We start from the raw sequence: 22,529 nt of genomic DNA on the forward strand, positions 1-22,529 counted from the left end.
AAGGAGTGTATCCCCGGTCTTAAAAAGGGGGGGATGTAAGCTTGTAGGTTATCAAGCTCGGCCTTGCCGCGGCTTGTCGCGCATGAGAGGCAGTATGTAACAAGACTCCGAGCTGAGAGTATCGATGATATCGTACGGAGATAGATAAAGGTTTGCCATCGGCAATTGTATTGATTCAGGTTAGTCTTTGGTTCACTCGCTTACTGTAATGTTTCTGGCATTTGTTAATGTGTACATATTATTACTATTACAGTTGTTTACTGCATCATGCGTGTTGATCCTTAAACCGAACCCTCGCTCCATTGGAGTTTCATAAATTGAGCGCTCTACATATATTTGAAATTTTTAATATATATAAATAAATTTAAAAAAAATTATTTATTGACAAAATGGAGAGGAATTAATTTTGAAAGTAGATATACGTATATGCGTTTCATGAAAATCAAGTATTACTATAATCTATAACGTTTATAATTTGTTCTTTGAATAATTTATATATTGGTTTTGAATTTGGCTATATATATATATCACTGTTTTGACTATATATATATCGCATCATGGCGCTTGCATCGATGCTTCTACCCTAAGCTGACAAGTAAACAATAAATACGTGTACGGTCTATTGCGATGATACCAAAGTGTGACGCAGAGTGTCGAAATGCGTATATCATCTGTAGTATTTTATTATATCTGAGGTAGGTATTTATAGTTGAAATACATTTAGTTTCCGCAGAAAGGATTTAATTCGCACATACCTTTGAGCTTATAACAAATATATTGATTTGTCAACTTCGAATTCGTCACTGCTGCGGACACTCGCCAGAGCGACGCATAATCTAATTTCAGACTTTGTATTTCAGATTTCGTATTTGATTAATATCATCGATATTTGTGCTTTCATAACAAGTTTGTTATATCACAAAGATTATATTAAGAGTGTCTGTATCTAACCCGTTTGAGGAATCATAAGTGCCAAAAATAAAATACGAGAGAAGAAAAAAATACATATATATAATGGCTAATCTTCCAATAAATACACATTCTGTCTTTTTTTATTACGTTTCTTTATTGTAATAAGGAAGTACAATAATGATATCGACATTACTGTTCGATCATCTATTTTTTAATAATTCCATTGCGTGTATGACTTATAAAACTAAAAATTATATAAAATAATAAATTCAATGTCAAATAAGCTTCTTTATTGTATTGAGAAAAATTTCATGTATATATATCAAATGTTATATCTATTATAAATGCAGCTCTTATTTAATATGTATTGATAATATTTTGGTATATAAAGTATATATTTATATACTATTTATTTATTATTTAATTTTATTTTAGTAAATGACAATTAAATGTATGTTATTATGTTCAAAAATCATTTTTTATAATTTACAATATAAAAATTGCCACATCAATTGTATAATATTAGAACCTCATCGTAATATATTATGCAATATTTTAAACTGTTGCATTGAGCAGATGTACCATGAAGAATGATCTTCTATATTATACTAAAGATTTCCTTGTTCTTTGTCTTGTTTAACGTTTCTTACTTCTAATGTTTGCCGTTTAATATTTAATTATTGCTAATTTATGTTTTAACATTATATACTTTATTTTGAACACTTCTAATGCCATGAATTAATATAATTCTAATTTTTTTTCTATTTCTATTTTGTTATGAAATGTTATTGTGGAAAGCATGGAGACGAGCGGAAGATAAATTAACTATCTGGAAACAACAATTAGAAAACTACAAAATAAAGAAAGCGAAGAGAAAAAAAATCGTTTACGAGACGGATGAAGAGCAACTAGAGTGGGAAATAGTTAAGGGCGCGAAATACAAGAAAAGAAAAGCCATCTCATCGCCTGAGATATCCTCACAACAAGAAACGAGAGAAGCTAAGGCTGAAAAAAGGAGTATCCCCCTGCCGATATTCATAAACGAAGTCAAAAACTTTAACATGATTAAAGATCTAATTATGCAAAAGATTAAACACGATGTAAATTTTAAAACGCTAGCCAGTAGCGAAATAAAAGTAAATACTATAGATGAGGAAGACTATCGGGCGATTATCAAGCTACTAAAAGTAATTAAAACGCAGGAAAATCATCCCCTAAAAGAAGTAACTTACTATACATTTCAGTGCAAACAATCTAAACCTTATAAAATAGTAATAAGAGAGTTACATCCAACAACTAACGAAAAAGAGATTAAGAATGAGCTAGCGAAATTGGGACATGAGGCCGTTCGAGTAACAAACGTAATCATCAAAAAGAAAATTAATGAGATACCGACTAAAATAGCGCTACCACTGTTTTATATTGATTTAGTTGTCAAGCCTAATAACAAAGATATCTACGAACTGAAACATATGTTATACTGCAAAATCAAAATTGAGCCACCGAGAGTTAAAAAAGAGATTCCGCAATGTAAGAGATGCCAAGGATTTGGGCATACCCAAAATTACTGCCAAAAGAAACCTAAATGTGTCAAATGTGGAGCTAATCACTACTCTGCTGAATGCAAAAAGCCAAAAAATACAAAATGTAAATGTGCTAACTGCGGATCAGAACATACGGCGAACTGAAAGGGATGCCCAGTCTACAGAGAAAAGATAGCGTCTCAGCAAAAACCTAAAATGACCGTTACGCAACGTATATATCAAAACGACCACATGTTCGCTAAAAAACCTTCTGAATCCTATGCTGAAGTAGCAAGCGCGAAATGTACGCATCCAACAAATGGGAGTATGGAAACACAAGCTAAACCAAATGAACCAACGATCCAGGACGTGTGGGACCTACTCCAGAAAATCCAGTATATGTGTAATAGCACTGAACACAGATTGGAAGTGCTGGAAGAGAGAAACCAGCAGAGTCCAAAACATGACCAATATTATAAAAATAATGACAGACACATCGTTTAGAATTATAACTTGGAATGCGAATGGCTTGGCACTGCGTAGTAGGGAGCTAGAAACATTACTAAATTATAAAAATATAGATATAGCATTAATATCTGAAACCCACTTTACTAATAAAAATTACTTGAAGATTCACGGTGTATCACACGACGCACCCTAGTGGTAAAGCTCATGCTGGTACAGCTATCGTTGTTAAAAACGATGTAAAGTTTTGTCCGCATGAGGAAATCAGAAGGGATTATCTGCAAGCTACTGTTATTACGGTCCAACACAATAACTCAGACCTCAAAATAGCAGCAATATATTGCCCACCTCGACATAATATCAAGAAAAAGCAGTTTGAAGAAGAAATAGGAAAGCTTGGATCGCGATTCATAGCCGGAGGGGACTTTAATGCTAAACACACGGCATGGGGCTCCCGCTTAATCAATCCCAAAGGTAGGGAATTGCACAAAGCAACTGAAGCCTGTAAATGGGATGTCAGATCGTCACGGAAACCAACATATTGGCCGACGGATAGAAACAGAGTACCTGACCTGTTAGATTTCTACATCACTAAAGGTATATCAACAAACTATTTCGAAGTTGAGAATATAGATGACCTCTCCTCAGACCATGTGCCGGTTTTACTCACGCTGAGTTTTACTGTTATTCGAAAGGAAAAAAGAACTACACTTACCAGCAAACATACGGACTGGGACAAATTTAGAGAGGAGCTTGATCTAACAATAAACCTGAAAGTTAGGCTTAAATCTGTGGAAGAGCTAGATGAACAAGCGCAAAACATGGTCGACTATATCTGTAGTGCTGCGAGAAGCTCAATACCAGCACAAAGTAACATTATAACGCAGGAAATATGTTACCCAGAGGAGATTAGAGACATGATTAAAAACAGAAGAAGAGCAAGACGTACCTGGCAAAAATCTAAACATCCAGAGCACAAAAATACCTTTAATCGTATCAATAATCAACTAAACAGACTAATCAAGGAAAACAAAAAAAAAGCTTCAAAAGTTACCTAAGTAACCTCTCTGCAGAAACGGACAAAAACTATTCTCTGTGGAAGGCAACTCGAAGACTTAAACGTCCAATTATCAGGATACCACCACTCAAAGATGAGGGGGGGGAAGTGGATACACCGTGATGAAGAAAAAGCCGAACTGTTCGCTCGGCACCTGCATAAGGTTTTTCAAACCAACGACACTCAGTCCAGTATTGACACGACAAGGATATTCCACGAAGATGTAAAAATCAAACTGTTTACACCTTTCGAAATTGCACAAGAAATTGATAAAAATATGAACCCCAAAAAAGCGCCAGGCATAGATCAAATATCACCCAGTTTGATCAAAGAACTATCAAGAAAGGCAATAGTACTGATCACATATATTTTCAACGCTTGTCTTAGATTAGAACATATACCAGAGTGCTTCAAAATAGCTCAAATAATAATGATTAACAAACCCAACAAACCGGCTGAAGAAGTAAAATCATACAGACCAATATCCCTACTTCCGGTGATATCAAAATTATTTGAAAAGTTACTGTACAAACGACTCAAACCATTACTACAGATTCCGGATCATCAATTTGGTTTCCGTAATCAACACTCAACCATTGACCAAATACATAGAGTGACTTCTATAATAGAAAAGGCATTTGAAGAAAAGAAATACTGCTCCGCTGTATTTCTGGATGTCGCACAAGCATTCGACAAAGTGTGGCATGAAGGGCTCATTCTAAAAATTAGTAAATTATTGCCAGGAAATTTTTGCAGACTACTGGAATCATACCTCTCAAATCGAAAATTTAGAGTGATGTACGAAAAAGCTAAATCGGCCTTTTTACCAATACAGGCGGGAGTCCCACAGGGAAGCGTCCTGGGGCCGATCTTGTACCTGATCTATACGGCAGATATACCAACTGATAGCAAAACGACAATAGCCACGTTTGCTGATGACACAGCAATAATGGCAGTGAACAACTCACAAAGAAAAGCAACGAATAACCTCCAAAGAGCTTTAGATAAAGTGTCACAGTGGACGAAAGACTGGAAAATTAAACTCAATGAACATAAATAAACACATGTAACATTTGCATTACGTCGCATTGATGCAGAACTCCGTGTATATATAGACAATCAACTATTACGACAAGCAAACTCTGCAAGGTATTTAGGCATGCATCTGGATACAAGATTAACGTGGAAATATCATTTATGTAAAAAAGCGGAACAAATCCGCATGAAAATTAGACAAATGCACTGGTTAATTGGGCGCAGATCCCAACTGGACCTCTATCATAAGAGAATGATATATCTAATGATCATCAAGCCTATATGGACATACGGTATCCAATTGTGGGGATGTACAAGTCTCGAACCGACTAATAATTCAGCGTGCTCAAAATAAGATCATTCGCATGATTTGCGATGCCAGATGGTATCAAAGTAATGAAGACATACACGCGGACCTAAATATCCAAACAATCGAGCAAGAAATAAGAGAGTTCGCAAAGTCACACGAAGAGAGGCTACGCCAACATGTCAATGCTGAAGCCATAAGCTTACTAGATACAGACCAAGATGTGAGACGACTAAAAAGAAACAAACCCCAGGACCTAACATCTTAATAACTTAATGTTATTCAGTGATACGAATTTAATGCTTTAGATACTGACCTAAACTAAAACACATGTTCAACAATCATATATCAATAATATTACTTATTTGAACCACGGTTTGAGATTGTAATAACCATACATTAAATTAAAAAAAAAAAAAAAAAAAAAAAAATTCTATTTTGTTATGGTTCTTTAGATACAGAGTAAATGTTATAAACGCAGACTACGTAGAAAAGTAGAGAAAGAAAGACAGAAAAAAATTAGACGCAGTGAAATTAAGAGAATAGTAACACGAGTTCAGACATCATTCGAAGAAGAATCAAGTAATGAGTTAGATGAAAACTTAAATGAAAATTTAGATGAGTTATTAGAATCTGACAATGAGATATTTTGTGAACAAAATGAAGACACTGTGATTGCTTCCAATAGATTTTTATACAACAGATATGAACATGCAAGAGAATCTCATGACTCTGAGTATGAAATGAATAATGATAACTTTGTTGCTGATAGTGACAAAGAATTATCTAGTGAATCTAGTAGCAATAATAATATAACTGATACAATGAAAATGAGCAGTCTGAGTTTACGAGTGATAATAATGATGTTTTTCAATTTCCTAACAATGAAGCTAAAGAAGTGTATGTTACAGAAACAACCAGTGAATGGGCATTAAAAGGGGGAGTTCTCTCCATGGAAAAACTTAACAATTTATTATTAAGACTGCATGTAGTGCATCTTACTTTGCCGAAAAATTATAAGTCACTATTAAAGACCCCCTCTCATTTAAATATTACAGAAATAGAACAAGCTCAAATATGGTATAAAAGCATACGATTTTATCTTGATTCTATGTTGCTGGAAGAATATTTAAATATATATCATCAAATTTGCATTAATGTCAATATGGATGGACTTCCAATCTCTAAAAGTTTACCTCTTAAATTTTGGCCAATATTAGGTTATCTTGTTAAATCGAAAAATAAACCATTTGTTATAAGTATTTATTTTGGAAGAACAGATCCCAAAGATGTAAGAAGCTTTTTAAATGATTTTGTTAATGAAGTTGAAGATTTATTTCAAAATGGTTATACTTTTAATGGGATTACATATCCATTTAGTATAAGAAATTTCATTCTTGATGCACCTGCTCGTTCACTGATAAAATGCTGTATAGGACATGGAGGATACAGATCCTGTGAAAAATGTACCGTTATAAAAAAGACTACATTCAAGACGGGTTTATCTTGAACTCAATGAACCTTTAAGAACAGACGAATCTCATTTAAAAATAGGGATCAACCTATTCATCACTGCGGACAATCACCTCTTGAACAGATTAATATAGGAATGGTTTCTCAATTCAGGTTAAATCCATTTCACTTGGTTTGGCATGGAGTGTTTAAACGATTGCTTCAAGTGTGGCACACATGGAATGGTCCGTGGAAACTGCATAGAGAAATAAGAGAGGATATATCTTTTCTTCTTCTTTCCTTAGCAGACACTTGTCCAAGGGATTTTGTTAAAAAACCAAGATCACTAAAAGACTGGACAATGTATAAAGCTACTGAAGAACGTCGTTTATGTCTTTATGATGGAATCGTAGTTTTTAAAGATAATCTCCAAAAAAATGACCATCATTTTTTACTGTTGCATAGCGCTCTTACTATCCTTTCTAGTCCCATGCTTGTTCAGTCAAAGATGATGTGTTATTATGCCGATGATTTGCTACGAGCATTTATTAATCATTCTGTTACAATTTATGGTAAAATGTTTGTGGTATATAATGTGCATGCACTTGTTCATTTAGCTCAGAAATGTTTGTCTCATAGATCATTAGATAAGTTTAGTACCTTTCCTTTTGAAAATTGTTTAAAATCTCTCAAGAGTTCACTTCAATCAGGTTACAATCCTCTACAGCAAGCTGTGCGTCGTGATATTGAAAAAACAGTGTCAGTGTATCTTTCAACTAATGATAAAGAAATTATTTTGTCACATAGGCATTATTATTGTGACAAAGTCATTGAAGGTTCTCATTTTCAAAGTATTTCTATCGGTGACGTTGTTTTAAAGATTGGACGAAGAGATTCTTGTTTTATGACAGTTGACGGAACAGTATGTGTATTACTAAATATTGTGAAAAGACGAGAAAATATTTACCTAATTACAAATAAATTTAACAAAAAAGAAGATTTTTATGAATATCCTTTTCCTTCATCTTATATTCGTATTTTTAAAGTGTCAAATGTGGATCATCAAAGAATTGTAGTAGCATTGACAGATATTCAAGCAAAATGTTGGTTAATACCCTACAAAGAAGTTTTTGTTTCAATCCCTCTTTTGCATACTATGCCCATGTTTTAGCATTATATAATATATATATAGTCAACTTTTATATTTGTTATATTTGTATTTTTCGTTGTTTTATTTCAGTTTGTTTTAAAATTTCTATCTGATGACGACAGCGATATTTATTACGATATCGGCCTCACAAAATGGTTGATTGGAGTAAATAAAGATATGGAAGGTGAGACATATTGGCTACCACATAATGTTGAAGCTGGGAGCTTTGTCCGTAAAGAAATAAATGCGGACAAAACTTGGCCCAAACATCGCATACATGTCAAGAGATATCACGGTGTTTTCATTTATTAAAGTTTTTTTTTCTTTTTATGGGTATGTGTATCGATTTATGTATGAGTTTTTAAAAATTCTCGGCTTTAATAATATTTACTGTATGGTGTTGTGCCTCCGGGAAGGCACGGAAAATTTTGGGGTCTCAGTCGACTGAAGGATGAGGATCCTAGGATCGGCGGGCGTCTCCACTTTGATTAACTTCGCTTGTGTATTTGAATAAATCTTTTATTTCGCTTATTTCTTGAGTTGGATTAATTATGTATAATCCCACCTGGGTGATTAGTTAGGTGTGCTCGCTCTCGATAATCAGATTACAGGCGATAGTTATATTCTGCGGCTTGTCTTCGACTCCTAGTTAGGTTCTAATTAGCGACTTGACTTTTTGGATTTTCGTTAGCGACTGCCTTCGTCGCCTCGCTTTCCGTTCGCGGTGGTCTCCTGCCCTTTTCTACATCTTTCGGGGGAAGATGTAGAGAAGCTCTTTCATTGGCTAATTTTTATTCACACGCTTTTTATCTAGGTGCAAGCGAAGCAGGTTGATTCTTCGCTTGCGGTCCGCGGGTTTCGGCGTAACGCTTATGTTTCATCGCGTTTGCGTCTTTTCGCGATAAGCGCTTCGCGAAAGCGTGAGAACGTTTCTCAAATGATTATATAATAGCTGACTTACTAATTTATTATTAAAACTATGTTAATATAATATAATATAATATAGTTATAGTCATTCGGACTATAACATTCCTCCCCCGTTGAAAAAGAAAAACGGAGGTACGAAGTTTTTCGTTCTTAATTTCTTAACTTACATATAATAGTGGTTTCCCGTTACAGTATAGTATTACAATCGTTTCTTAAATTCTAGTACTTTGACTTCTTCTTAGGATTGATCTCGGTATTTCGAAGTCAATATTTGTTGTAGTTTTCGGTTGTTTTTTGTTTTTATTTTTTCTTTTTATTATTATTATCCATGTTAAAATGAATATTGTAGCTACTGTCATTACTGTTCCGGTAAATGTCATTGGGTAGACAAATTGCTTCCGTGCATAAAAATTTTGTTCGTTGTTTTGTAAGTCGTTGTCTATAGTTTCTATTTTGTCTCTGAGTTTTGTCAATTCCAAACGATGTTGTGAGATGTTTTCTAATGTGTCCTGATCATGTCCTATTTTTCCGTCTCGTGGAATTGTTATATTTATATTTGGTAGGAAAGTTTCTAAGGTATTTCCGTACAGTTTTCCTGCCGTTTGTAATGTTGTGTCTGTTGTTGTCAGTTTACAATTTTCGTTTAATGTAATCTCGCCTGTGTTTTTGATTACTTTACTTTCTGATCGTCCGTCGCATCGTATGGTTATTGTCTGTTCAGCGGAGGTCGAGTATAGCCAAGTGTCTTCTTGGTGTAAGGTTATCCATATCGTGCGGGACGAGGTATATTGTCTAACATTACATTTGTCCTGATCTTGAATATGCTTTCGTTTGCAATTTTTTATCAAGCAAGAGGGGCGTTCGGTCTATATGTCTCCTGTCGTCCCTTTAGTCTTATGACAACCTTTGATTTATTACTATCGTTGCGTCTTCAAAAAAAAAATGGTTGGTTCCGACATGTGGTTCGATTGTTCGCGATGCAATGTGGAGTTTGTGCCCTGGTGGGAACCGCTATGCTTCTCGTGTTTGAGATTTCTTTGATGTGTGAACCCAGTTGTGGGGCCCGCATTGCCGACCGGCCGTTTCGAACGGGCTTTGGGGGCTGTCGCAAGATATGCGGCTAGCTCTTTTCCATTTTCTTTACACGTAAGTGTAAATGTGAGGTCTGGTGTGCGCGTTGTGCGCGAAGTTGCTTTGGTGCCTCCCGAGGAGGGATTTATGATTCCGGCCATGCAGACTTTGAGAGCTTTGCAAGAGGGGCGGCCTCTTCCTTATGGGCGTTTATGTCGCGAGGACGAAGCAGACAATTAGGTAAGTCCTAATTTTCAATAAATAATTTTAATCTATTTGTGTGTATGCGTATCGCTCTTCTTCCTTTTTTTACTGTGTAATTTACGCTTGAATTTTTTTCTATTATTGTATACGGTCCTGCCCATAATGCGTCTAATTTCTTGGATCGTCCGCGTCGGAGTGTCTCGTCGTATACGAGTACTTTGTCGCCTATTTTAAATTCGGTTTCTTTCGCGGATTTATCAAAGTATTCTTTCGATTTTATTTTTTCCTCTTTAATATTTTCTTTCGCAAGTTGATTTGAGGCACGTATTCTTTCCCTTAGTTCCTGTAGATAGTCATCGTAATTATACGTCAGTTTAGGCGGTTTTGTTAGTGCCGTTGGTAGTTCGACTTGTCGTCCATATATTAGTTCAAAGGGGGTATATCCCGTAGCTGAATGAAGAGTGGTATTATATGTAAACATTGCGTATGGCACCCATTCATCCCAGTCGGTTTGGTCAGCATTTATATATTGTCGCAAATATTCGGCTAATGTGCGGTGCGATCTTTCTAATGCTCCATTACTCTCGGGGTGATACGCGGTTGTTTGTATCTTTTTTATTCTTAATAATTTGCATATATTTTTAAATACTTCGCTCATAAAATTTGTGCCTTGGTCTGTTAAAATTTTTTCGGGAATGCCGTGTTCGAAAATTATTTTCGTAACGAACTCTTTCGCGACGGTATTTGCTTCCTGATTTGCGATCGGTATCGCTTTACTGAGTTTCGTCAGGCTATCCTGAAATGTTAGTAAATATTTGTTTCCGTTAGTGGTAACTGTTAACGGTCCGACGATATCTAATGCACATTTTTCAAATGGTTTATTCGGAGTATCTGTGATTACGAGGGGTGCTTTTATTCGGCGCGATAATTTATTTTTTTGGCAGGATTTGCATTTTGCGATATATTGTTCGACATCTTTTGTCAATCCTGGCCAGTTATAGTTTAATCGAATTCTTTTGATTGTTCGTTCGATTCCTTGATGCCCTCCTGTGGGTGCATCGTGATATTCATAGAGTATTTGTTTCTTTTCTTCTTCAGAATATTTCCTTGTATTATCTGCGAATTCTTCCTCTTCTTTTTCTTCTTCGTCTTCTTCTAACGTGAAGATTCTATTTTTTGTCTCCTCGTTGATATCTCGGGTTACTTGTCGGCTTAGCGCGTCGGCATTCGCGTTTGCTCGTCCGGCCTTGTGTATGATTTCATAATCATATTCCTCGAGTTTCAGTCTCCAACGGATTAATCTAGACCCGGGGTCAGTTACATTGAATAGCCATATCAAGGGTTTATGATCGGTAATTATTTTAAAATTTGTGCCATAAATGTATGGTCGAAAATGTTTAACAGCCCATACAATTGCCAATAGTTCCTTCTCCGTAGTATTATAATTTTGTTCCGCGCGAGATAATACTCGGCTGGCGTATGCGATAGGTCTATCCTTGCCTACCGTTCCTTGTGATAGTACGGCTCCGATTGCATAGTCCGAGGCATCGGTAGTCACGTTGAATTCTTCATTGAAATCCGGATACTTTAGCACTGGCGCTGTCGTTAATTTTTCCTTCAATTTTTCAAACGCGATTTGTTGTTCGTTTTTCCATTCGAACGTTTCCGTTTTCTTCGTTAATTTTGTTAACGGTTTTGCGATTCGCGCAAAATTTTCTATAAATTTCCGGTAATAACCCGCTAGTCCGATAAACGATTGTACGTCTTTTACTTTCCGTGGTGTCGGAAAATTTTTTACCGCCTCTAATTTCGACGGATCTGGCAGTATACCGTTTTCGGAAATAATATGTCCAAGGTATATTACCTCTTTTCGTAAAAATTCGCATTTGTCAGGCTGTAGTTTGAGACTATGTTTCCGTAGGCGTTGTAATACTTCCGCGAGTCTTCTGTTGTGATCCTCTAAACTGGATCCGTATATAACGATGTCGTCGAGATAAACGAGACATCGGAGTCCTTGTATCCCGGTTAGCACTGAGTTCATAAGTCGTTGGAAAGTCGCAGGCGCGTTTTTAAGTCCAAACGGCATTCTATTAAACTCGTAGTGTCCGTAGGGAGTCGAGAAGGCTGTTTTATTTTTGTCGCGCTCGGCCATCGGTATCTGGTGATATCCAGATGCAAGGTCGAGCGTCGTAAAATACTTCGCGTTTCCCAGCTGATCCAAAATATCGGTAATATTCGGCAGTGGGAATGAGTCGCCTATAGTCAATTCATTTAACTTTCGGAAATCGACTACTACTCTTAATCGCGGTTTGCCTGTTGCGTCAGTCTTTTTTGGCACTACTAATAACGGTGCATTCCACTGGCTAATGCTTGTATTAATAATTCCGTCTTTTAGCATTTCTTGTACTTGTTTGTTCACTTCTGATTTGTGTTTTTCGGGAAGGCGATACGGTCTCACATTGACGGGTGAGGTATCGGCGCGCGTGCTTATCTCGTGTTTTAGCGTTGCTGTGCATGACAGTGGTTCTCCGCTTAAATAAAACACGTCGCTATATTCTTCGCATATTTTCTGTATCGCTTTCCTTTCTTCCTCGTTTAAATGCTTTGTGTGTAACAATTGTCAAATTCGTTCGTCACGCGTTAATTGATTCGGAGTCTCGTCTATATGTATCGTGTACAATTCGTGCGCGTTATCTTCGCAAGCGTCTTCTACGGTTACGAGGGGTGTGTGTATCTCGACCGGCTTATCAGTTGTATTAATTACACTGATGGGACATTGGTAATTCTTCGGTTCTACCAAACATCGTCCGATATAGATTCCTGGGGCGGTTTCTTTGGCTCGAATGATCCCTGTTTTATTATCATTTGTTATTGCGTGTATAATTGTTTCACTACGCGGTTTTAAGATAATTTTGTTGTACGGTTGCAATTTTAGGACGGCGTTTCCGATTTGTAATTCGCGTTTTTTGTAATCGCACGTGACTTGCTGCTTCTGGAGGAAGTCGATTCCTATGATCCCGTCATATTCCATTGGGAAATCATCTTTCACGACGTAAATCGCGTGTTTTATCTTGTTTCCGTTTAGCTCAATTGTCGCGTATATTTTTCCGATCGTCTTTGCTTTATGACCGGTTATTCCAACGAGGGTTATTTTATTATTGTAAATTTTGGTCTCGCCCTTCAAGTGTTTCACTTTTATCAATGAAATCGTAGCTCCCGAATCGTAAAGCATATTTACACTTCCGCGTTTTGCCTCTCGCATAGGCAGAGTAATTATATTTAAACTCGCTCTTTCTCTCGGCGTTCGGCGCACGTGTGTCACCTGATATTCGAGCGCGCGAGTCTTCTTAATCTTATCTCCGCGCTCTCCGTCTTCATCGCTGCTACGTTCGGACTCGGAATTTCTCTCCTGCCGGATTCTTTGATTATCTATTTTATTAATACTTCGCGGTTTTTTTCGATCCTCTGGCTTGTTCCGTGGGGGCGTATTATTTTTTGGTCGTCCGTTTAATTCCCAACATTCTTCGCGGTTATGTCCACGCTTTTTGCAATGATTGCAAAATTTTTCGATGGCGGATACGCGCGAGGATTTTTCCGGTTTCGGCAGAACGTTGATTGTGCTACGACAGTCTCGTCCGTAATGTCCGGGTTTTCCACATCTATAACATTGTCCCGTCGTTCGCTGTCCTGACCGCGTTGATTCAGGCTTATTTAGCGAGGAATTTGTTGCCCGTGACGTGCTAGGTCCGATAAATCTCTCTTCCGCGCTCGCGCCGGCTATCGCTTCTTGAAGCGTCGTATATCGTTGTGAGCGTACGAGTACCTTTAAGTCGCTTCGTAGCCCTAATTGAAAATTTAATAATGCTTGGGTTTGGATCGTTTGTAAGATAGTGCGTTTCTCTGAGCTCGTTTGGTTTTCTCCCTCTATCATTGAATCGTATAAATTCATAGCGAGCTGGTCGACGCGTTGCCCGAAATTTTGTGCTGTCTCATTATATTTCTGCTTTAGCGAATTAAATTCTAATTGCAAGTGGGCAGTACTTTGCTTGCATTGGTATGCGGTCTCTAGTTGTTGCTTTAATTCTTCAAACGTTTGTATGTCTCGCGTTCCGAAGACTTGCATGGCTTTACCTTTTACTTTAGTAAATAGTATGCCCTGTATCAGAGACTCTTCGTCTCCGGGATGTATGTTTTGCATTGTATATGTGCATGCGTTTAGAAATTCCTGAAGGCGGTGTCGCGATGTACCGTCGAATTCGGGTATCATCATTCGCGCTTCTTTTAGAGACATATATTGTCGTGCAGTACTCCGTCGATTTCGTACGTCGCGCTCAGTCCGTCCGTAAGTCATACGAGGCTCGTAATCGGACTCCCGCTATTCGTCTGTGTGTGTGTATGCCTGTGCGGCTTCTATCCTATTCATACGTGTGTTTAGTGTATGTAGCTCTGCATGTATAGCTTGTATTATATTAAGCATTTGTGAAGTTTCTCCGGGCGCTACGACGGAGGGTTGTTGTGACGTGACGTCTAAATTCTGTCCCATTTGTGCAAGGGTTTGTCGGAGTATGCTTATTTCGGCATCTATCGCGGTTGGCGGAATAGTTGCGTTCGCGTTTGTATTTTCTGCCATATTTATTTCGCTATAAATTTCTTCGGGATCGAATATTTCGCTGTCGTATGACGTTAATGAAAATTCTCTTCGCGAAGATACTCTACTCGGAGTTCGGCTGATATACGGTCGCAATCGACGCGGTTCGTTTTGAGTTACTTGAACGGAGTCGCTTGGATTATTTGCGAATATACTCGCGTCAAAACTAGTAAACGGAAATTCTCGTTCGTTTATTACGTTCGGAGGTAACTCGGTATTATTTTCGTTTGTCAAGTCGCTGTCTAAATTTCTACGAACGCTTTCGAGATTTTGCGCAGTTAAAGGCAATACTCGCGTCGTTAACCGTACAGGTGTACTATGCAACCACGATTGGTTTTTAATCGCTTGTCGGGGTGTTTCGTCACCTTCCGACATTCACGCAATCAAATAAATTCGGACTTACAGTATAACGGCTCGCATCGTTACGCTCTATACGGGTCGGCTGCTGCTGCTGCAACTCGATCGCTCGTGGGCTGATAACGGCGGCTCCGTGTTGGTGATAGATACGGCGGGTCGTCGCTCGTGTTGATGCGCTGCCCGTGAGGTTGTCGTAGGTCGGCGTTGTCCTTGGACGTCGGCGATCCTTTTCGATTCTCTGCTGCTTATCACTCGTTGCACTGTTTATGTTGTCCGCTCTCTCGTTCTCTCCTAGTCGTGGCTTCTGCTTGTTTCCGTCAGAGTTACTGACGTGCCCGTCTAACACTTGTTATAATTGTATGTGTTTTTACAGGTCTTCGCCGCTGTGAAAATTTTGGAGACGACGTCGGCCCTGCGGCTGAGATCCCACCGCTGCCACCAAATTGTTGTGCCTCCGGGAAGGCACGGAAAATTTTGGGGTCTCAGTCGACTGAAGGATGAGGATCCTAGGATCGGCGGGCGTCTCCACTTTGATTAACTTCGCTTGTGTATTTGAATAAATCTTTTATTTCGCTTATTTCTTGAGTTGGATTAATTATGTATAATCCCACCTGGGTGATTAGTTAGGTGTGCTCGCTCTCGATAATCAGATTACAGGCGATAGTTATATTCTGCGGCTTGTCTTCGACTCCTAGTTAGGTTCTAATTAGCGACTTGACTTTTTGGATTTTCGTTAGCGACTGCCTTCGTCGCCTCGCTTTCCGTTCGCGGTGGTCTCCTGCCCTTTTCTACATCTTTCGGGGGAAGATGTAGAGAAGCTCTTTCATTGGCTAATTTTTATTCACACGCTTTTTATCTAGGTGCAAGCGAAGCAGGTTGATTCTTCGCTTGCGGTCCGCGGGTTTCGGCGTAACGCTTATGTTTCATCGCGTTTGCGTCTTTTCGCGATAAGCGCTTCGCGAGAGCGTGAGAACGTTTCTCAAATGATTATATAATAGCTGACTTACTAATTTATTATTAAAACTATGTTAATATAATATAATATAATATAGTTATAGTCATTCGGACTATAACAATGGTATTCAAAATTATAGATGAATATGTAAAAGCACGAAACAATGTTCAAGGAATTACTAAACATGATGATTCTAATTATGAGACAAAAAAGGAATTAGGTAGAAATAAACGTAGAAAGATAAATAAGATATTATCTTCTTCAGACTCTGAAGAAAAAAAACTTGTAAAAAAATCGACCAAAGCAGTTGCACCTCCTCCAAATGTGCAACTACCTCGTAGTGATTTTTATGGTTCCGTTCCATCGTGTTCGCACGTCAATGAAAATCAAAATAAGAAATTTAATATCAAAGTCAATTCGACTAAATCCCACAGGATACAAAAGCAGCAAACTCCTTTTAGCTATGGTATTAAAGGAAAAGCACTACTTGTGCAAAATGTATTGGATACAAGAAAAAGGACAGCAAAGCAATTTCAGGAAAAATTGTCTTTACAATCACTTTCCAGCAACAAAGTTATTAACACTACAAATGCATTGAAGAAACAATCTCAAAAGCATCAAATAGATTCGATGCACATGCACACTGAAAAATCAAAATATAAGCAGATATTGAAAGGGAGGGGGGGATTTCGAAAAATATGACATTTTCGACAAATCTGATTACATGATTTTGAAGTACATTAAAGACCATAAAACTTTTATTTGAAACTTTTGTTTATATCTCTTATCGCTTCGACGGTATTCGCTGAGAAATAAAAAAATCAATTTTTTTCAAGAAGGTGTTTCACCCTCTTAACGGCCGACTCAGCACTTATAAAAAAATACGTGTCTCCTATTTTGATCTAGACTACAACATATTCAAAGCTCATTAAAATCGGAGGGGGACACTTCCAACAGTTCCAACCCTTTCCTTGTAAGATAAGACACTTCGAATTTTTCTAATTTCTCTCTGCATTTACGCAAAGTCAATTAAGGGTTGCGCAAAACTAATTTCCTTTTGCATATCATTCTCTAACTTAAGAAATCTCCATTCAACATTTTTATCAGATCTAATGATTTTAAATTATAGCAAGTATTCTTGTTATTAACCCAACTCTGTTCATAATTCCTGTCCTTATCCTCAAAATCTTGTATGCCCAAATCACCGAGCATCTCGTATATCCTGGTCGACAAGTTTTTTTGAATGCCTGAGTAGCCGAACATCTTGTATGCTCTGGTCGACAAATTTTTTGAATGTTTGAGTAACTGAGCATCTCGTATGCCCCACCTGGCATTATCAGATGACACTTCCTCTCCCTTATTCATTTTCCATAAATAACAAGAGACATCTTTTATTTTATAATCTGATATAAATGTTCTTCCCCTTCGCCGAACTCTCCTACCTAACTTATTAACTAACAATAAATTCCCCTGTAGATGCACAACCAGAAATCTAAGAAAGCAAACAGAAAAAGAAAAAATCATAGAGCAAGCGCTAAAACATGCGCTGCACGCGTCGCCTCTCTTTTGCGCTCAATCAAAGAGCCAAGACAAACAAACCACGCATTAAATAAATTAAAAAGGTTTCCCTGGCTCCAGAAACTGTGCATCGATTGAAAACGGCGTCTACTCTAATTAACATTGACAAATCTTTTTTATATAAAGAATCAAGCTCTGAATTAAATTGCGAAAAAGTTACTATTAACGACTCTTACAACCCTAATTACTTTACGATAACAGCCTCCACATTACAATTTCCCGAACTAACATCCTTTACTGTTTGGGAAAAGCGGGAGCTCTTCAGGGAATTGTTGTGTGCCTCGGGAGAGACACCAGGGGGGTCGCGCCAAATTGGGATGGGAATCCGGGGCGTCAGGACTTGTCGGGTGTTTGTAGAAAATGCACTGCACTTTTCTTATTAAAAATCTTTATTCAACTTTAACCACTTGGCCTTTATTTATTTCACCAATATTACACTAAAGCTTTGCCGGGAGTGTGGCACTGACTTTCTATCACTCCGCGTATCGCGCACAACTGCGAGTCGATGCTAAGTGCGCGCGCGGTTAGCGAGACCGTGGTTAGAGCGATTGTTTGTGTCTGCGACTGAGCGAGTTGGCGCGTCTCTACTCTCTTTTTATAATGTTTTTTGGAGTTTTCCCGATCGGAAGGGGTGCCTGGCAACAGGTTTCCCTGGTTCGAGAATCTATGTGCAAGCGAAGCAGATTCAAAGTCCTTCTGCTTTGCTTGCACGTTGACCAATTTCTGTTCCGCGTATATCTCGCATTGTATGCGTTTTTAACGCGGTCATTATCTGTCGTAATTCTGATTCCGCGTATACCTCGCATCGTATGCGTTTTTAACGCGGTCATTATCTGTCGTAATTCTGATTCCGCGTATACCTCGCATCATATGCGTTTTTTAACGCGGTCAGTGTCTGTCGTAATTGCGGATGTAATACGAGTACTCATTTCTTAATACTAGTTACCTTTTAATAGTTATATCTATATCTTTGGGGGATATAACAGAATATATTTCTCCCAAAAGACCTCCACTTAAAGATTTAATGTCTTTATTAAAAATTCAAACACCAGAGGGTTCTATAGATATAGACGAATATATTAATTATCTAAATCCTTAATGTAAATCTACGACTAATAGAATAAATTTAAACTTCTATTGACTCCACTCTAAAAATTACCTGAATACCCTAATTTCGAAATTCAACTCCTAACCAGTGATGGTACTTACGCCATAATTGAAATTTTAAACTGATGTTTTAAGAAAAATATTAGATATCGACCAATTCCTCATTTTAGATAATATACCATTTGCAGACTTAGAAATTGAAATAGAAATTTAATGGATAGTCATATACCACTTATAACCAGAATTATTTTGCAGATGAATTCTGACCAAGACTTAGAATTAAAATATCACGTAATTATAATATTATTAGTAAGCATAATATATGATTATCTAAAGGGAGAGAGATAAGTCTGAATCAGGTAATCTCCATTTTAGAGGACGTAGAGAAAATCATCACTACTAACGCCACGCCTACTCCTAACTAATATACCTTACCTTAAGTCCTGACTGGTCCCTAGACCCTCTACACTCATTGTCAGTTCCTAGCTCTCGGCGTCCCTTGGGTATAACCGGTGTATGCAGATTGCCCCACAAAAATAGAAAGCATTATTTTTTTCCCTAACTGAGGCATAGAAAGAAAAACGTCACTCAGACGTGACAGTATTAATAGAGATGGAGGAGAAGAATAAAAAGAAATTATTAAAGAAGGGATGAGTATTAAGAAGGAAATGAGATATTGGGCTAGACGAGGACCTGACAATGAAGGAGCGAAGAATAACGTGGAAGATGGTAGAGAAGCCAGGAGAAAGAAAAAAAGAAAAGGGTAGTGGTAGGAAACAAGAAGATGTATAATGAAAAATTTATTAACAAATCAAGAAATATCCATTTAAAATTGATCAGAATAAAATAACTGATTATTGAAAAAAATAGATTTAATCAATAAAACCAATAGGTAAAAGATAGATAATATACAAAAAAATTGTTAATATGGAAATTGTGAAAATTCATGAGGAGATTGTGAAAATCCATGAGAAAATTATAAAAATGCGCACTTTATGCCAAAATTTGCAAATTTTCTAATAAAAGATATAAAATTGATACCTAAATATTAATACCCTGTGTGATTTTGCTTATGCAAAGATAAATTCAGATATGGAAGAGTTTTAGCTAATATAGTGCCTCAGGTATAAAGCGTTATTGTATTGTTAAAAACATTTTATTGAAAAAGGAACACCGATGTGAGCAGATCGCAATCCATCGAATTGCAGACCACTAGAGAAGCAGCAAGGATGCAAGGTCAAGTGTTGCCTGATCTTGTAGCTTTTTCGTGGCCTGCACGGCCTGCACAAGGATTTCGAAACCGAGGCATAGGACCATTTCCACGTACTTAGACAATCCATGGACATAAAGCCTCTTCAAATCACGCGTGCGGATAATATATTAACCCGGCGACATCCTAAAATGCGACGCGCTGCTTCTTCAAGAGATTCGCAATACTTAAGACGCTGCGGCCCACCGACCTTAGTGTTTGTTTATGCATCGGCGACTGATTTTGGTCAAGATAATTGACAATAGCATATTGTATTGATTGCTTTCACAAAAAAACTTTTTCGGATAGATTATGCTTTTTTTCCAACTACACGTCACAAAATAGGAACTATTTACAATTTAGTAGACAGAGTCATGCTATTATCTCACCTTCGTTTTCACAAAAATAATTTAGAAATATGCATTGACATTTTGTTAAGCAATGGTTACCTCTTACATCTAATTTTTAATGAAACCAACCACAAAGTTAGATCTCTCTTCAATAGGAAATTATTTTCAATAAAAAGTTATTCTTTATATTAAAATTATCTCAGAATTAGTGGCTTCCATGTTAAAAAATTTGAATTTTCTGTGGAATACCGTTGCCTCAACAAAGTGAATAGATTGATCAAAGTTTAAAAGGACAAAAAATAATCAGTCCTCCAAATCTAATGTCATTTACAAAATTAATTATAAGAATTGCGACGTCTAATAGGTTGGCCAATTGCGCGCCAAGACAATTACGGACTAGAATTAAGAAACATGTAAATAACATTAAACTTGACTCTTCAAGGCATTTGGTTGTTCCAGAACATGTTTTAAAAATGCAACATCGTTTGAATAGGAAAATGTTAAAATTTTAGACACGGATACCAATTATCACACAAGATTCATCTCAGAAATAATCCGTATAAAAGAACAAAGACGAGGAGGATTAATACTAACACCGAATTACTTAACCAATTTGATTACGCTTAATACAATGCCTTGAACATGAAATAAAGATAATAAAATAGACTGCATTGTTGAATTTTTCTTGGAATAAACAAATTATCTTTTTAAAAATATAGAATGTATAGGAAAAGCGAGAAAACTGTGATATATGTATATTCCTTAATACTGTAAATTGTATCTTGCGCTTGTTTTTTTTCATTTCCTAATATTGTTATATATTTTAGCCTTTCTTAATCACACAAATTCCCTTGTAGATATATCACCTATAATGTTAAATAATTTGATCAACAGGTCCATATGCTAATCTTTAATAAGAAATTTTTTTTTAATGTTTTAGACTTTTGCCATGGTGGAAGGAATAAACATATTGTAAAGATTGATGATAACTATCAACAACGAGACTTGGTGATCAGTGTATATTGTTGTGTGCCTCGAGACGAGCACAAGGGGTTGCGCCGAATTGTGGATTAGAATCCGGTGCACCGGGAGTAGAGTCAGGCTTAATTCAGTTCACTTTCACCTTATTAAGTTATCTTAATAAAACTGTACACTTGTTGTTACGTTAATATACAACCTTTGAGTCCTTGTCGTGCGGGTGCGTCGATGGTTATCACTAAGTTTTATCATTAACTATATAATACTGGCTACTGTGCAATGAGCGACTGCCAAGAGCGCGTCCTCTCTTCATTTTCATATTACTTTTTGACCGGAAGGAATGCCTGGCAACAGGTTTTTTAGGTCAAAACCCTATGTGCAAGCGAAGGAAGTTCAAAGTCCTTTTGCTTGCACTTAGGCAATTTTCGGTATTCCGCGTGACCTGCAACGTCAGTGCCCGTCGCGAGGCGGGCGTAATATGAGTAGTTATAGCTAATTAGAGCTATAACAATATTATAGGATTGGAAAAATCTGACACTAAATTTTTAGAATATTTGGCTTGCACTAAAGATGCTAATATCATTAAAGACTATTTAAGATGTAAATCTATTAGAAAACGAGATGAATAATATCTTCTTTACAGTTTTTACATATTATTATAAAGCATGCGAGGAATCAAATTATATTGCAATACATATTAGAAAATTTTGACATAAAATTTTGATCTCTACAGAATCTTTCTAAGAAAAAGTGTTCTCCGCATACACATATAGCCCCATAATCGCCGTGCTGCTCAACATACTCAAGACGCGCCTGCTCTCTTCTCTCGCGACCGTTGCTCCGCACGTATCGTTTCTCGCTTATAAAAGAATCTATCTCCACGTGTGTGACAATATTTATTATATTTCGAATAGATTTAGTAAAAGATTCAATGCAATGAAAAATTAGCAAAATGCTATTCAAATCGTGTAATGTATTAGAACCAAATTTTTTAAAATCATTAACGATAACATTTTTAGAAGAATACCTTTTTTTAAGGCTCTGTCAAATTGATGCTTCTTGCGTGTGGAAATTAATAGAGACTTCATTCAGAAATCTTTATTAATATTCGCATTGTCGGCAAGTTTTTATTATTCTATTATCATATTTATTACTATTCTAATTTTATCATATATAATGAATTGTTAATTTTCAGGGTGTAAAA

General features: G+C 36.9%; 1 long non-coding RNA gene across 1 annotated transcript; it reads left to right on the plus strand.

The window, feature by feature from the left end:
- Positions 1 to 509: 509 nt before the first annotated feature.
- LOC146723537 (uncharacterized) lies at positions 510 to 17,100 on the plus strand. The gene is made up of 3 exons (XR_014924506.1): positions 510 to 695; positions 7,992 to 8,234; positions 16,203 to 17,100. It is a non-coding gene; the product is annotated as an uncharacterized LOC146723537 (long non-coding RNA).
- Positions 17,101 to 22,529: the final 5,429 nt, after the last annotated feature.

Source organism: Nylanderia fulva, unplaced genomic scaffold (assembly GCF_048542155.1).
Source record: "Nylanderia fulva isolate GAGA-0341 unplaced genomic scaffold, ASM4854215v1 Scaffold189, whole genome shotgun sequence".
NCBI classification, from domain to species: Eukaryota; Metazoa; Arthropoda; class Insecta; order Hymenoptera; family Formicidae; genus Nylanderia; species Nylanderia fulva.